The 18,079-nt window shown below is 44.4% G+C and overlaps 1 long non-coding RNA gene across 1 annotated transcript; it reads right to left on the bottom strand.

Moving 5' to 3' along the window:
• Window positions 1-6,726: 6,726 nt before the first annotated feature.
• LOC112530669 lies at window positions 6,727-17,794 on the bottom strand. Its single transcript, XR_003072456.3, has 4 exons — window positions 17,548-17,794; window positions 16,271-16,523; window positions 15,011-15,187; window positions 6,727-7,653 (listed from the first exon to the last, which is right to left on the bottom strand). It is a non-coding gene; the product is annotated as an uncharacterized LOC112530669 (long non-coding RNA).
• Between the last annotated feature and the right edge of the window lie 285 nt (window positions 17,795-18,079).

The following is an 18,079-nucleotide window of genomic DNA, read 5'->3' as shown; positions in this document are numbered from 1 at the left end:
TCCTTCCCTCTTGGCTCTCCAGAAAGAAGTGTAAGTTATAAGGGTAATAAGCATAAAGATAATACTACTTTTCAAACTTCTGCTTTCAGCACAAGCACATCAACACACCTTTCATGAAAACTGTTTTTTTTCCTCACAAGAGTGTAAGCTTGGTTGTGTGTCTGCAGTATTTATCCACATGCTAGGCTATTCTTATTTTCACTTCAAAATGGCATTAGTGTAGTAAAGCTGACTACATCTGAAACAAAACTTTCCTGCTGGTGCCATAATGACTGACACAAAGGCCATTTCCCATCACTTAATGAAATACTACAGGAGCTGACAGCTGTTAGCCCAGGTGGCCATTAGCTGCCAAGAAATACCTGACCCAGGGCTTATTATTTATTAGTGGTAAGTGTCCGACCAGACAGCCATTATATCACGTGTGAACTAACACAATTCCCTTCTTTTATGTGCTGGAAAGCTAAGTGCTAAACTCCCCACTGCCACGGCTACAGCAGAATTCTCCTCAGGGCAGCAGGTTCTTGGCAGCAAGTGCTGGACAGGCTCTGCTTCCTTCTGCTTCTAGGAGCTTCGCTCTTTCCTGTGGAGATGGACCTTTCTGAGGAGCACGTTGCTACTTTCTAGTTCTGTCTATGAACCATCGTAGTGAAAGGAAAGCCTGCACACTATTCCTGATCCCGGATAATAGAATCATAAAATGTTTTGATTTGGACCTTAAAGATCATCCAGTTTTAACTCTCCTGCCATAGGCAGGGACACTTCCCACTAGATCAGGCTACTTGGTGTCCCATCCAATCTTGCTTGAACACCTCCAAAGATGGGGCATCCGCAGCTTCTCTGGGCAACCTGTTCCAGTGCCTCTAAGAGGCATTCCTCAAAATCTTCCTCTGAATATCCAATCTAAATCTACCTTTAATTTAAAGCTGTTATCCCTTGTCCTGTTACCACACTCCCAATAGTGTCTCTGCACCTTTCATGTAGGTCCCCTTTAGGAAATTGAAAGCTACTGTAAGGTGTCCCCAGAGCCTTCTCCAGGCTAAACAAGCCCAGTTCCCCCAGGTATTCTTTGCAGGAGAGGTGTGCCAGCCCTCTGATCATCCTTGTGGCCCTCCTCTGGACCTGCTCCAGCAGCTCCACATCTTTCTTGTGCTGCAGGCCCAAGACCTGAATGCAGTCATCCAGATGAGGCCTCACAAGGGTCAGAATAGAGAGGGACAGTCACCTCCCTCCCCTGACTGGCCACCACCCTTTTGATACTACAGGCCTTCTGGGCTGACAGCGCACAGTGGTGGCTCATGTCCAGCTTTTTGTCCACCAGAACTCTCAGGTGCTTCACAGGGCTCCTCTCTATTTACCCACTTGTTGCCAAGCCTGTATTTATGCTTGGGTTTGCCCTGACCCATGCGCAGGACCTTGCACATGGCTTTGCTGAGCTTCATGGTGTTCACATGGACCCAACTCACAAGGTGTCAAGATCCATCTGGATGGCATTCCTTCCCTCCATTACGTCAATAACACCATTCATCTTAGTGTCATCAAGGATGAAATGACTCCAATCCATGCCACATTTAGGGTTAAGGTTAGAAAAAATTCTAGACACTTTCCACCACAATAAATGCCACCAACAAGTTTAGATTCTGTCTCTAGTGAAGCAACAGTGGATCCTTGCAATCAGCTGTTTTCATAACAGCTTTTGTCATTCATTATGCCCTGCTCTGTAAAGCAGGCTGGTTTCACTGGAATGGATAACTTTCCAGGCTTCATGCTGTAAAGTCTCCTTAGTCAAGATGTTCTCCTTGTTCACCCTGGTTCAGCCCAACCTAAATATTTCTTCTTGGAGAACAGGGCTCCTCAAAGGAAGGGCTGAAGAAATCAGGCTGCTTGCACTGGGCTGCACACAGAGTTTGTGAAATCCACAGTGTCCATGTCTGAGAGGGTGGATAGAGGCCCAGAATGAGAAACAAGTAAGGAAGGAGTGCTTTGTACATTTCTGTACATAAAACAGCTAAGCGGAGTCTAAAAGTCTGTATAAGAGGTTCAAGCAGCCTACAGTTGAAGATTCTAGGAGCTGAGTAAAATCAAACACTACTGCATCACCTAAACATACGGCCACTACACAGAATCAGGGTTGTCCTTAACAGCCCTGCCAACAGCCTCAATTGAACTACAGGCCTGTAAATATATCACATCCCACTGTAGAGAATTTATGATTATGCAGACTTAAGTAAGTTATATTACTCTAAAATTTCCTGATCTTCTTTTTGTTTTCTAAAAAAGTAACATAGATAACAACGTTTTACTTGCACATAGCTAAAACAAACAAATGACAATACTTGTGCTTTTCCTTAAAGCTTGCAAAGCTTCTGACTGTTCCTCCGTGTCAGATTCACTGTATGCAAATTCCTAATCTGAAATTCAGTCAGTGAGGCAAAAGCCAAAATCAATCCCAGCCCTGAAATAATTGCTCAACAAACAGGATGCACATAATCCATTTTCATTGTTAATACTTCACTTAAGATCCAGGTACTCTGTTTTGCTTCTTGTAATGAGCACAGTTTTACAATAGATGTGTGGAGTTAGCTGTACATAACATCACTGGCAGCTGCAGAATTCTGGTCATGTGCACCAGAACTGGATTAAATATGAGAACATTTCTCTGGGCAGTAACAGAGAGCAGAGAGAGAAATCTGCAGCGTACGCCTATTCAACTATGTATGCACAAACCTAATTTTACCTGTTAATTCTTCACCAGGACATACTTGCTACCATCTTATTTACCAAGGAACTTACGTTCTTGCTGCTGTACCGCATCTCTGTTTGTTACAGAAGGATTATTAATTTGTGTGATCTACTGTGGCGACTGCTTTTGTGTGTCTCCAGATTCCAGTGATTTGGCAATGTTGTTTCAAATGCCCTGGTACAATTGGGGTGAAGAGCTTAAATTATGTGCTTCTCTCCCTAATTTGTTTGCACTGCAGTGAAGGGGGATTTAAATTTCTCTAATAGCAATAACTTAGATGATTCATGGATTCACAATTTTCTTTGCTGCTGTTTCCTGAGAAGATCAAACACAAGCAGAGAGGTCATAAAAATAAATCTCTCCACCTGCTGCCTCGTTTACATTCAGGTTTTTAAGCTTTGGTAGGAAACATTTTCCCATTTCAAACAAAGATTAATTCCTAATTGCCCCAATTCTCATGAGAGTACTTCTGCAGCTGATGGGGAGCTCTCTTGATAACTTTTTTGGAACGGTGCTTTTAACTTGCGTCATCCATGAGCCGTCTTGTGGGGTATGGTGTGAGCCAGGCTTTGTGGCACTGTTGTGGGATTACCTTGAGTGAAGCAGCAGCATTCTGTGTTGTGTTTGTGCATGATGGCAGTTCTGCGGGGGCTGGGGATGAGCTTCTGGGCTTCTGCAGGACGGTTCTGTACCTCACACCAGTGGTTACTGCTTGTGTTCAACAACATGTGCATGCTGAATGAGAGTGCAGGCTGTGCCGCCGTTTTTGACCCAAGAGAGATCCTTGAAGAACTGATGGGGCCGAATGCTGTGCACTGGTGGGAATGTGTACTGTGGAGGCAGCACTGGATGTGGATAAGTGGAAATAATTGTGCCTCTGAGGGTTTTCAAATGGTCTTTTTTTTTTTTTTTTTTTCACATGCACAAAGCTTTGAAGTGTAGGTGGAAAAGCAAAATGAGGGGGACAAACAAAATCTCATTGTGAGCCACAACAGGGGTGGGAGTGGTAAATCTTCTCAAGATGGAGGTTTTAATCTTTCCATCCCTTATTTCATGGCTTGCTATCATTTCTGAAGGAAATTTACTACCTCTTAGTCCACCAAGACTCATTCTAGCATCATTGCTAATAAAATCAATAACACACCCTCCCCATTGTGTATATAAGTACCTAATTGCTAACACCGAAATACAGGAAGGCACAAAGGCAAACCATGTGGCTGATGTTTGTGCCTGAACGAAGAATATTTACTGCCATAGCTTGGATGCTGGGCTTTGTGTCACACTGCCATGTTTCTCCACAGTATATGCAGAAAATCTCTTTATTTTCGTCTTCACCAGTGAAACAGAAAGTTGCTCAAAAACAGAAGCCTGGTTTGAGCTTTATGGAGCTGTGTTTGCTTAAGCTACATGTAACTCTAGTAACTTCTAACTGCTCAAGGCAAAAACAAACTGAATGATCACAAGATTATTGTTCTCTCAGTGGAGGGATATCTGCTTCGTCTGCCATAACAGACTATTCATTAACTAAGCACACTGTCCCAGTTGCTGTAAAGCAGCAGACTATTCACAGCTAGAAACAGTGATGGCACAGAATGCATGTTGGAGAGTACATTCCTCCACCCGCCCTGCAGATACCAGAGAAACAGAAGGGAAAATCTTCAAAGTGGAACTAAGCTGCCCGTAGCAAAACTTTAACCAGAAAGAGGCTGTTTAGCAAAGCCTGGTATTGGAGCCCAGCTTCTGATCTGCAGCAGGCTTTTATCAGGATTTGCTCACTCAAAGAAGACACATAGCAAAACTTTAAAATCAGGGAGGCTGACATCATCTGCCGCATGGAGGGGGCACCCTTACTTTGCTACCACCCAGAGGAAGGAGAAAGAACAGGCCCTTGGGGAGAAGAGGTAAAAGAGAGGCAAAAGAGAAGCAGCCTCTCCTACCGTGTCTGTGGTCATAGGCACAAGATCACAAAGCAGTGTGGTCTTTAACCTGGAAAGAGGAGTGTGTTGCTCGTAATGAACTTAATCCAACAAAAGGCTGCTTTCTATAGCAGTAAGCAATGTTCATTCTCCCTCTCTTCTTTCTGTCATGAATTTTTATTTTCAGAAACCTATTCGGGATTCACAGAGCTGAAGGTAAACAAGAAGATGGGATTTCCCACCCCCACACCCTGCCCTGCTGAGATTGGCTATAACATAATAGCCAATCTAAATAGTGTTCTGCGTGAGGCAGTCTATACTTTGCATGCAAATGGGAAGACAGCATTGCCACAGGAATGAAGTCTGTTGAGATTTGAGGTGAGGAGAAGCTGCATGCTCTCTTCAGAACAGCCCCAGGAGGTTCAGCAGGACGTTCACCAACTCAGGGAGAGCAGAGTGGTATCACTGCTGCGGCACAATGAGCTTCACAGCTCTGCCAGTTTACCAGGAGAGGTATCGCTTCTGCTTCTGTCAGAACTTTAGCTTTGACTTTACTGCCCAAGAGGAGACATTTTCAAATGCAGGAAGCCAACATGAAGTTAGCAGTGGGGAGATTTGTCTTCTACACAGTCAAGACGTTCAGACCAGCCTGAGGCCTTTTATGTGGAAACAGAAACAGCTGCCTGCTTTCTAGCTGGTATTGGGCCTCTGTTTACCATCCCTCCTCAGCTGCATGGAAGCACTATGTTACTCCTCACCCACAGAAAGACTGGTTTACACAAAAATGAATTAACTTGGATCTTTGGGTTCAGGCTGCTGAAAACACTCAACAGCTTGTTCCCACAGTTTTACGCTGTGCCCAAAGTCACATCATCAACTATTCAGCACTGCTGGTACCTTCACATCTCTGCGCTGGAGGCAAGGGCATCCAAATGCACTAATGCACTACACAGCACCAATCACCATTTCCCAGCAGTGTGCAGCTGACACAGGTCATGGAAATAACCTGTCCTGATGCCACTTCCATCCCCACGAGAGCATCACAGTGTGCTATTAAAAGAGCTAGCTTGTTAACTGACAGCCATCAAAGCTATATAGCAGGGTGCAGCCTCAGAAAAGTCTTAAATCATATGCTCTTCTGCCTGTATTTGAAATACTCCTTCTTGTTTTTATCCTTATTTACTAATAGCTCTTCACCGGTCACCTAAAGCTAGGGGTGTGCAGAGAACATGCTTATCCAGCTGTGGTCATGGAGATCAGTTTGATCTGGGTACTGTTCTCATCCTAGCCATGCACTCTCTGTGCACCCTTGGCTAAGTTGCTTTAACACTTCAAGCTTCCTGTTCCTCCTGCTAGTCAATGTCCATATTGTCTGCTTACACTGCAGAGAAGAGACAGGCTTTATTTGCACAACAGCGAGTACAATAGGTTCCAGACTTGGCTAAGAATTTTGGTGGAGAGTTCCCACTGTATATAAGGTTTGAATTTTAGCCTTGTTCTGGATGCAGGCTGAAAGACGTGCACACTCATTCAGGCTAAGATTCAAAGGCAACAAATGGCAAACTCAAAGGTGACAGATAGTGACTTCTACCTTTGCTTGTAAGCAAAGAAATTAGCAGGCAGTAACCATGCTGGCATACAGAGCCTGGAACAGACTGCAAAATTGACAGACACTGATGTTTGTGTTAGCTGAAAAAGAAAGCAGCAGCAAAAAATGTAGAACAAAAATGAGAAATGCTTCAGAAGTTTTCCTACTGAAAACAAGGAAATCTCAAGTACTGGCAGAATGCAACATCGGCTGAAATTTCCAAAGAGCAGAAGGACCAATTTTGAAGTGCTCAGCATGCCTGGTTGGGGCCAGGTTTTCAATTTAGCTCAGTTCCCATGGAGGCAGCTAAACAAGAGCCAGATTTTTAAAATCACTCAGTAACCAGCTGTTTCCACTGCAATACTTCTGGCCTAGTTTTCAAATAGAGCTCAGCACCACCCAACAGGCTGTGCCATTTCAGAAGCTTGCCCTAAGTGTCTCAGTCATTGCTTCAGTGACTGCTTGTAGGAGGCTGGTGTCCCTCCCATTCCTATTTTCTCGCTCCCTTTCTGAGCCCTGATGTGGTCCAGATAATACGAACTGTGAAATATTTTTTCTGAATGTAGATAGAGAGAGAATACAAAGAGACGCAACTCATAGGCTGTGGCATGATGAGCGTCAGAGCTCTGCCAATTTGCCAGGCTCTCCTGAGCTGTGAGAGCCAGCAGTATGCTTTGACCTGCCAATCATGCTGACTCATGTCAAATTATGTCATCTTTCAAATGTCTGGGAAGATTGAGTTTGGAAATCTCTACCTTTATTCACATGCAGAGGAAGCCAAGAATTTATTTTTCCTGAAGCCTGCAGGGGAGCTGAAAAGACATGGGACGCTCCAATCCAGGGAAGGCTGTGTGTGTCAAGTAATGTAGAAGCTTGTCTGCGTGCCACATTTGTAAAAGCTGCCATCTTCCTCCATCAGCATGTGAGTGTGGAGCCTTCAAGGGCTGGAGCAACCGCTTGCTAGGAGGAGCTACCCTGTGAGTCCTAAGCCACACACAGTACTCATAGTCTCTCTCTGACTTTCCAGATGCTGGCAGGACAAGCTCAATGCACAGCCAGTGTGGAGAGGTGCTGTCTTGCATGGTCCTCGCAGAGCAGTGCAATTCAACAGAGCAGTGCAATTCAAGAGCAGAAGTTCTCAGGAGGGGAGTGGTCCACGACAGGAAAAGAAAATGCTGCTCTCTTTTGTTTGGCTTGTTTTTATTGTTTGCCTATTTTTTAATTTATATTTTCTTTTACACGAAGATTCTAGAAGATGTACAGAGAAGGTCAGAAAGCAGAGTTTATCAATAAGGCCGCCTGCAGCACAGGGAGCCTGGGGCTGTGCACACTGATGCTCTGTTGGCTGGAGATGCGCTTCTGATTTCAGATGTAGTTTAAAATGTCTCTTTCTCAAATCACACACCCTGGAAAAAAGAAAAAAAAAAAAAAAAAGAGAGGCTTAGAAATGCAGGTGAATTTCAGTCTCTTTAAAAAAAGATGCTGTTGTTCATTTCCCTGTTGGAGAGGGAAATCTCTCCCCATCTGAAGCTTCCTCCTCTGTCATTCCTTCCTCTCATTTCCTCCAGCCCCCTTGCTGTGTGACCGTGTGACATGCAGCCGTTCTGTGAGAATCAAGAGAGATATTGGCAGTTTGGGAGCTGTTCTTCCTGCTTATGTATGCAAAGAACATAATTGCTAAGTGCATCATCTGTTGTAATTTACACATCCACACACAGCTCAGATCAGGGCAGCCTTTACATGGGGATGCAGTGCCTTGTTTTCTTTTTCTCTGCATAGCTGGGGCAGGGGAATACTAGGTCTCCTGGCCCTCATTGTGCTAAGTGCTGTACAAATGTCCCAAGAGGTGGTCTCTCCCCCGTTCAGCTCAAACTCTCATTGCAGCTGAAAAGGACCAGGGTGGGAAACAGAATTCCTTTAGCTCCGCCACTTCACACACAGGCAGTGCAGTTGTTTGAAACGATTTTTCTAAAATCGTAGACGGAGGTCTGCAGCAGGTGTGAGAACTTAATGACACCAAACCCAGCATCACAAAACCCCTCTGTGGCCACACACACAATGAAGCGCTGCTTCTGAGTGCTGGCTAAGCAGGAGTCAGCCAAGTAGCAGGCACAGAGTGCTGGTCCACGAGATAAAAATAGTAGCTCTGTAATAATCAGAGGACAAGGGCCCTAAAAAGTCAAGCAAGAATATGAGCGGGATTTCCAGTCAGTGTCCCTTTCAAATGTTTTGACTGTCATCATCACAGCAATTTGACTTCTCAAGATCTTGAGCAGCAGAAGCAAAAGCAACACGCTCTGCTCCCTTCAAACCTTCAGCTGCCGCAAGGTATGGGTCCAGCCTGAAAGTGAAGGCCGCAAAGCCACGTCTGAGACCTTAGAAACCGACAGCATGTTTCATGATAACTGGAAAGTGGGAGTGTCAGGTGTTGTTCCCCTCCCACTACCTTCAGTAAACCTACAGCTACCAGTGCTCACTGCAATCCTTCAGTGAGCTGGACAGGGCACTCAGTGACCCTTGAGGACCTTCAGCAATAAACAGTCTGTCCAAACATCCTTATGAGTCAGTGGCAAACCCTGCAGACGTTTATGTTAGGATCCTTTATTCTTCAGCCTCTAATCACGTTGCCTCAGTGGACGGCACGGATCCTCATCTTTTCCCTGTTCTGGGGAGTTCTGAATCCCCACTTAATCAGAGGTTTGGAAAAGAAAACTCCCCCCCTTCTCCTCTCCCTTCCCTCCCCCAGGCACTGTTCTTTAAGAAAAACACTATCCTGAGCAAATACCAGGAGAGCCCACCTAACATCAGCCACCAGGGGCATGCCAGTTCCCTTCCTAACCTTCGTCTTCTGCTCAGGGAATCACAAAGCTTGCTGTCAGATTCTGCCTTGCATACGGCCCCGACAGCAGTGGGGAGCTGGGGGCTTTCAGCACACATCAGATGTTTTCCATGCATGAGCTTTCAGGTGATGCTTTGACTGTGCAAAGTACATCCCCTGCTCGCGCTGCGCAGTGAGATGTGGCTCTCAGGCTGAGCCATTGCCACTAGAGGGCATTTGAAGGACACCGGGTCAGGGGATAGCAGGAGACACAGCCTGCAGGATCCGCTGTGCCAAGCTGTAGTGTATGGCACGTGGTCTTGTCCCAGAACCTTCACATTCTGCCTTCTGTTGCTCCTGGGTGCTCCTGGTCAGTGGCTGGCAGCAGACAAGGTATGGGCTGTGCCCATGTCTTACTGGATCTGCAAAAAGGCAGTAGCTGAGGCAGAGCTGTGCTGCCAAATAGACCAAGTTAATAACAGTTTTGATTGCACATTTTAAATAGGCATGGATATAAATATCGGAGGTGGCTTTGCTCTTCTGTTGTAATCAGCTACCGGCGACCACCTCATTATTTTCCTTGATATTCAGGCAGAAGTCCATTAATTCCCACATCTACTGCTTCTCAGTGGAGAAGTCCATCCTCAAAGAGCGGTGTTTACCTAGACCACACCCCTGTGTTCACCACATCAACTTCTTTCGAGTCTGTTCCAGCAAACAGAAGAGTTGAATGTGGTCTCCTGTATTCTGGGTGAAGGCCATAGCCTTCAAAATACAGAATATTTGCAGGGACTTCACCACTATGTAATTATCTGCCATTCAAAGGGAATGTTTGACGCAAGCCGTATGAATCCTTTCAGTCAAGCCTGAACAGCTCCCCTGGTGGTCCTCATCTATTTATTTATTTATTGTTAAAGAGAGCAACATCAGAAGGCGATAAATGGGAGTATGTTTTCACATGCACTTGCACAGTGGGTTTCCATGCAGATGGGAGAAGACTGCATTAAAGAGTTCCAGGTTTGTGCAGTCTGTAGCTGCTCTGTGTGTGCTGGATAAAAGAAAAATGCACATAAGGATTCTGAGGACCCTGAAATATCAGAATAAGAGCGTGGATTGACACCTGCCCATTGTCAGGCTTTTATAGAATCTGAGAATATCTGAGTATCACCACAGTTATTTCCAAATCCAATGACCTGGCAATATTACAGATTCTCAGAAGTGTCCCTCTAAAGGGACTCGTGAGGGATTGCTGCTGGAAAACCAAACTCTTTCCATAGAAGTGAGAACTCCTTTTATGGGAAAGATGGATGCTACGTGGAATATGAACAAAACAGGTCATACTGTACAACGGTAGAAAGGGGAATTACTAACAGCAGGTCTGACCGTGAGATATCATCCATCAGTGGGTCAGTTGGTGGGGCAAGACGTAGCTCAGGACATGCAGCATACCTGGTAGTGTGAGTACCACTCCTCTCTTGGGAGCAGTCCTGTTGGGTATGTGAAGTGTTACCAGTGTGTTTGTGCTTCTAGCTGTGGTTGCTGCACCACCATAGCTTTTGGGAGTTGTGCTCAGTTTGAGCACATCAAGTTTTAAAGTCAAGACAGGCACTGTTTGTAGAAATGTGCTCCTCAAATCTTTGCAACAGCTCAAGAATCAGGACCAGGGTTAGTCTCACATTAGAGGTAGGGGCAAGAGACACTCCTTGGGAGCGCAGTCACAGAGCTGTAGGTAATCCCTGAGAACCTTGATTTGCTGTTCAGTGTTTAGTATCCTGATTTTCATGTAACACATCAGCTTTTACAGAGACCGAGTTATCTATCAACACTCGTAGGCTAAGGCCTTCCAAACAACAAACTGGGGTAATTAGCATATTATTCCCTTAAAAAAAGGAAAAAAAAAAAAGAAAAAAAAAAAAGATTAAGCCCACTTCAACTGGGAAGGATGTGTAATAAATTCTATGTGGAAGAAAACAAATTTTCTCTCCAGCAGACACACTCAAGATCCCCAGAGCTCCCAAAACAAGTCAGGATGACACTTTCTTGTTTGAAACAGTTGGGGATTTGAGGGGGCTGAATAGCTGAGGGGGGAGCAATGGGAAAAATATCTCTCTTCTTTTCTTCTGGCTGTCAGACAACAGCTGCTAAGCAGGCTTCTTCAAAGTCATTAGAGCAAATGCAGATTACACATCATACACAACAAGCAGTTACTGCTACTCATGACAAGTCCTCAGCCTTCTGGTTTCAGAAAGACCAGAGAAACCATTGCAGATCTTTAAGACATTTTTTTCCTTTTTGTCTTTTTTTTCTTCCTTTTTTTTGGGGAGGGGAGGTGGGGGAGAGCCTTTTTAGTTTATTTGCCACAGCTTAGGGCATTACTTGGAGGGAGGAATGAATTAAGTTATTTCTTTCCTAGAGTGAACACAGGGCACTTGAGTTACACAGACTCCCTAATGTTACTGATTTCAGAGTAAATTTATTTGTTTAGGCTGATACAGTGACACACAGTGGGAAAACAGTAGTGTGATCTTCCATATCTCTGCTGTTTCCCTTAGGCTACTATCCAAATTCAGATGAATATTTCACAATTCACACTGGAAAGAACCTTTGGAAGTCATCTGGTCCAGTTCCTGCTCAATGCAAGGCCATTGCAAACTTTGATCTGTTGCAAACTCTGATCTGAGTTGGCTGAGGTGGCAGTTTATATCCAACAGGTCTCAACTACCAAAAGAGGATGTGAGCCTCACAAATCAGGTGTCGTCAGTTACTTCACTAGTTAGCAAGGTTTCACAGCTGCTGGAATTTAAGATGACTTGAAATAATATGTTACAACCCTTGGACAGTGCAACTGAAGATTATTCTTGACTTCTGGTAAGATACAGAAGAACCTTGAAACAAAAACAGTGGATTGTACAGAAATTGACTTTCTACATCAGTTTTTGGTCTATGCTTCACCTTTTGCACAAAGGTATCTCATGTTTTATGAGAAGAGTGCCCCAGGAAAGCACTCCGAAGCCTGAAGAACAGCTTCTTTGTTGGGTTTCATTCTCACTCCTGTCCTAATTCCACCTCCTACTCAACTATTCGTGGTGGATAAGCAACTTAATATAGATATTTCTATGCTTCTCAGGTTGAGAATTATATAAAATACTATTTTTGGCTGGCTAGTGGGCTGGCTGTTGGGATGTCTCAATTGCACTTTGGCCACTGCCACATTTTTTTCAACATTGGAACCAGAGAGATCTTCCTGGGAAGAGCAAATTGCACACAGAGTAACTGACTGAGAAGATCACTGCTTTCCGTTCTGTCATTTGTAGAAACAACTAATAACTAATATGTGGATTGAGCAGATTTCTGGTGTAGCTGGCTGAAGCAAGTATTTATCTTCTGCTGAACACCTTCTGTTGCACTCCACAAACACAAGCTGCTAGAATGACCTCAGCACTTCTTTAGCTTTTATTCAAAGTCACTGAGATGTTTATGATTCAGTTTCCTCCCCCATCTAAGCAATAAATACCTACACAGAGAGGACCAGTAAATCTGCCATTCAAGCAGCAAAAACAACAACATGCCAATCTAATGAATGACTCCTTCACATTGTTTTTATTATGCAGAGCGGCCTTTTTCTGTACTTCATCCAAGAACGCTATCCTGCAGGGGATACTTTATAATAATCCAGGGAGGTCCAGCAGGGATGGGCAACAGATCAGAGGAAAGATAGTATCACATACAGCAACACAGGGTGAAAAAGAACAGAAGGCATATTTATTCATGAGCATTTTCTTAAATCTTGACAAAGTGATTCTGCCACATATTCCTTTATATGTGTCTTATTATTTTTATGGAAGCGGCCTTTCAGACATTTTTCATAGCTGTATTTGTGAGTATTTACACAGTGCTTTGTATGGTTTAGTCTCCTTTCTTAATTTCTAACTAAGAAACCAAAGCGTTTGAATGCACCTTTTGCTGCTGACCCACTAGTAAGGGATGACAAGCCTGAAGATGAAGTAAACTCTTTGCAAGCAAATGAAGAACATATAAATGTCCACAAAGTGTATTTACAAACTCTTATGAAAGAAGCAGTATGTAAGGATGTAAGCCTGTGCATACACCATTTCTAAACTGCAGTGAAGACTGCTTTCATTGGATAACTTTCTTATTGCAGTTTGTTCAGCTCTGAAACACATGAAAAAGTAGAAAGGGGAGCAATCTCATAATGCTTTTTTCTACCTGCAGAAACAGTAATCTTGCTCTGTTCGTTTTTTTATAAGCAGCGGAAAAACAGGGTTAAAAACTAATCTTGTTTCACTAGTTCTGCTTTGTTGTAGAGAGCTAGGGAAGATGTGGCCTATCAGCATTTTTGTTTCCTTATAAAGATAGATCTTTGACATTTCCTTTCCACTTAAGAACAAGGATAAAACACCTGCAGACAATTAAAGAAAAAAAAAAAAAGGCCCAGAATTCAAAAGCTACAATCAGATAAGAGGTTTATGTCCCTAAGAATCTGATTCTTGTCTGTATCTCAGGGCTCAGCTTGTGCCAGAGACATCTAGCCTTTTTCCTCCTTCAGAAAAAAAAGCCAAATTCCACTGTGGTGCAAAGTTATATACGAAGATTTGTACTTGCCCCATTGAAAACTGGAGAAGGAGAAAACAACTGGTAAGTGTTTGTTTGTCTGGTAGATTTACCTGCATAGATGGTTAGACTTGAGTTGCTTGAGCAGACGTATTTTTAAACTTAATGCCAAGGTTAGGGTTAGAGTCTCTAAGAAGAGCAAAAAAGAAAGGTAGACACAGCCCAAGAGTGGTAAACCACCAGATATGCTTATATTTTTAATGGCTTTTTTTCTTGTCTTCTACAAACATAACTACCTTTTAGCAGGATATTGTCCTTCAGCTGCTTTTTCCTGGATTTCATGCTTTGTCAGTATCTCCTGCCACAAAATATATACCACATGATAATGATGCTGCAGAGCACATGTCAAAAAGATGGCAGCAAGAGCTTCACTTTGATGACTCTGCTGCCACTGCAACAGTAGGAATAAAAGCCCTTCAAAAACAGATGGTCTGGCTGCTCCTAATTAAGGTGATTAGCACGTGGTGTCAAGAAACTACAAAATCCCAACATAACTTGTTGAGCAAAGCGCAAAGCCTGAGGAACAAGGAGAAGTCAGGGGCAATTCCTCTTGCTGAGCTCAGAGTACCTTGTCAATCACAGCACTGCAGTAACAGCACTTCACAGGCTCTTCCTTAACACTGTGCAGGAACTTCTGGGGCATTGCCTCCACTAGGATGGCTGTGCTGCCTGAGGCAGGAACAAGGACCTCTCTATTTTCCTTGCAAAAATGTCAATTCTAAGAAAAGGAGAAATGTCAGCTTTTAAAAAACCAGCATCCTGGCTACTTGAAAATACCCTAATAAAGACAAGGTAACAGCTTGCTCCTGTCTCTTTTGTCTCTACCTATTGTAATCTCAGTACCATGTTATGAAACAGGACTCAGCAAACTATTTCTGCAGGCCTGATTCAAGAGCTATCTATGGAAAGACTGTCCAAGATGTCCTTTTCAGATACTTAGAAATCCTTAAGACATCTGCATGGTAAAAAGCTAGAGTCATCCAGCTCTCTGGGAAGGCAATTCAGTTACACATCTACTGCAGAAACAGAGCCAAAATCACAACAGAGCTGTACAAGTTTATGTATTTTGAAAACTGCAGCAGACTGGGGTCTGCAGTAACCCACAAGAAGCTGTATTCAGCATGCCATGTGTCTGTCTCCCCAGCCTTGTACTATACGGGATGCAAGAACAGAGGTTCCCTCAGGTATAGTGAAACTGTTTGCTTAAAAGAGAACTTCGAAAACATGGGTTGAAGACAGTAAAATAAGGTAACTTGAGAGCATTGTTAGTTCCTAGAAACACTGCCTCTGCCCTTACCAAGCAGCCAACTTACCACAAAATATAAAGGTCTGTGTAGACTAGTGCAGGACAAGCATGGACGTACTCTCTTGGAGAAGGGAGCAGCCTAGGGTCTCCATGCTGGCTGGCTGGCCCAGAGCTGCACCCAGGCTCTGTAAAGCACATCCACAGAACAAGTCCTGTGTCTGGGAAGATCATGGAGCAGATCTTTCTGGAAGAGATGTTAAGGCACATGTGAAATGCTGAAGTAATCTGAGACAGCCAGCACATCTTCACCAAGGGCAGATCATGCCTGACAAATCTGATGGCCTTCTGTGAGTGAGTGGCAGCACTGGTGAGCAAAGGAAGGGCAATTGATGTAATCTCCCTGAACTTGTGCAAGTACTTTGACATGGTCCCACACCATATCCTTATCTCTAAATTGGAGAGATAAGGATTTGTAGGCTGGAATACAAGGTGAATAAAGAATTGGTTGGGTGGTCATAGCCAGAGGGTTGCTGTCAAGGGCTCTGTGTCCAAATGGAGGCCAGTAAGGAGTGGTGTCCCCCAAGTCCATCTTTGGAGCCTATGCTCTTCATCTTAATCAACAACATAGACAGTGGGAATGAGCATATCCTCTTTAAGTTTGCTGATGACATCATGCTGAGTGGTGCACTTGACACAGTAGAAGGGAGGAATACCATCCCAAGGGACCTGGACATGCTCAAAAAGTGGGCAAATGAGAACATACTGAGGATCAAGGCCAAGTGCAAAGTGCTGCACTTGGATCAAGGCAGTCCCAAATATGATTACAGACTGGGAGAGCTCACTGAGAACAACCCTGCCAAGAAGTACATGTGGGTTGAGATCAGGAGTTCAGGTGGGTCTAGGATTTGAACATATAGGGGTTAAATAAGCTAGCTTTAGAAAACTAGGGAAGGAGAACGACATCTCAACATTTCATGGTCAGCTGTGCAAACACAAAGGAAGGAACAATACAAAATTTATGGCTTTGACCGGTTTGAATGCACTGTAAAAAGGTCAGACCGAGAAAGATGTCGAGCCTTCATGAGGAAGACTTCTGACTTCATCCCCACAACCACCAGAGGGAGACCCCTACTACGGACAACGCATGCACCAGTGGAGAGGCAGTATGAAAACAAATTTCTGGAAGGATAATGAATAGGTAGATGGCTTCCAAGAATTCTGCTGAATATGTGTGGACTTGGCTTACAAATCTGTAGCATTTTTGCTTGCTGGTGTGCAATTTTGGTGAAGTGATCCCCCTTGCACCCAGCCAGCCGAATAAACATACCTGCTTTATAACCTATCCGGGTTATAGAGCTTGATTCCACATGTCAGGGTCCTGGTGGATGAAAATCACGAGCCAGCAGTGTGCTCTTGCAGCCTGGAAGGCCGACAGTATCCTGTGCTGCATCAGGAGAGGGGTGGCCAGCAGGGAGAGGGAGGGCATTGGCTGCCTCTACTCTACTCCCATGAGGCCCCATCTGTGTCCAGGCCTCTGCACAGGAGGGTCGTGGGGGTGCTGGAGAGGGTCCAGAGAGAGCCTGCAAAGATGATCAAAGGGCTGGAGCTTTTCTCCTGTGAGGAAAGGTTGAGGGAGCTGAGCTTGTTTGTCTCAGAGAAGAGAAGGCTGTGGGGAGGCCTCACTGTGGCTTTCCAGTACTTAAAGGGAGCTTACAGGCAGAAAGGAGACTGACTTTTTACATGATCTGATAGTGATAGGACAAGGGAGAATGGCTTTAAGCTAAAAGAGGGGATGTTTAGATTAGAAGTTAGGAAGAAATTTTTTACTCAGAAGGTGATGTGACACTGGCACAGGCTGTCCAGGGAAGCTGTGAATGCCCCACCCCTGGAGGCATTCAAGACCAGGTTGCATAGCCCCTGGACAGCCTGAGCTGGTGGATGGCAGCCCTGCCCACAAAAGAGGCTGGAATTAGATGATCTTTAAGTTACTTTCCAACGTTAGCCATGCTATGATTCTATAATTTTCCTCTTATCCCCCTTTCCAGGGCACTGTAGGCCTGCTGCGTGCCCACTGAAGGTTGTTCGGTTTCAGGACACAGCTCTCAGTCCTTCTGCTGCAGCTTGCTATGTTTGCATCATAACTGGTCACCGCATCCTAACAGCTGTGTCATAGATTTTCCCCACATTTGCCTTAAACAGGGAGGAATGCTTGACACATATATCTTCCTGCACTTAATTTCGCATGATGATTTTTTTCTAGAGCATTTAGAAATCCTGACTTTAGTCAGTATTTATCCTCACCGCTGTGGCAGTTTCAGAGACTTGCTTGCTTAAGTTGTGACTTTGATCACCAGCAGTACTCACAGTGCCTGTGATATAACACAGCAGGACAGCATAAGACATAAACTAAGCTGCACTGAGCTGCATCCACCTTTCAGAAGGGAGCAGGCCTATGCATCAGGTTCTACTCGATTCCCCGCGCTGATCATAAGCCCAGTTCAGACCTCTTCTCTGGGGCTTTGCAACCACAAACAAACATCCAAGTGCCATCAGTCACACAGCCTGCTGCTTCCAGGCATGTCCTTTACTGTATCTTGGCCTCACCTGGTATTTGCAGGCTCCCAAAATGAGGCATCAGGAGATGGAGTCCCCACCTTAGCCACCTGTCCCAGCACTGACCAGCACACTCATTCAGCTGTCGTTGAGCGGAGTTGGCTGCAGCAGGCTCAGGGCTACAGGGCTCTGCCTGGATGGGCTTTAGATCGGCAGCAAGATTGCAGGCAGTCCCGCCCAGCACAGAATTACAGCACTCTCCTCAGACTGGGTCAGAAGCCTTCACCTCGCCTCAGCTAACCTTGACAAGTGCTCACAATCATGCATAAATTGCCACTGTTGACTTTAGTTCTTGGAACAGAATGATTTAGATAGAGATATACTTGAAAGGAATTAAAAAACAAATTATCTTGTTTCGTCTGCAAACAGCCGAAACTTCTGCATCAGCTAACAGCACAGCAAGCAGAGAACAGATGTTGGAAATAAAACCTCTTAGATAGACTAAAAACAAAGCTGTAGCCCCATAGCTCCCCTAGCATTTGTGTTTTATCCCATATTATGAAACAGTCTTGTTACAAATTTT

Source organism: Gallus gallus, chromosome Z (genome assembly GCF_016699485.2).
Source record: "Gallus gallus isolate bGalGal1 chromosome Z, bGalGal1.mat.broiler.GRCg7b, whole genome shotgun sequence".
In the NCBI taxonomy this organism is placed as follows: Eukaryota; Metazoa; Chordata; class Aves; order Galliformes; family Phasianidae; genus Gallus; species Gallus gallus.
Note: the sequence above shows the minus strand (reverse complement) of the source record. Positions and strands in the feature narration are given on the sequence as shown.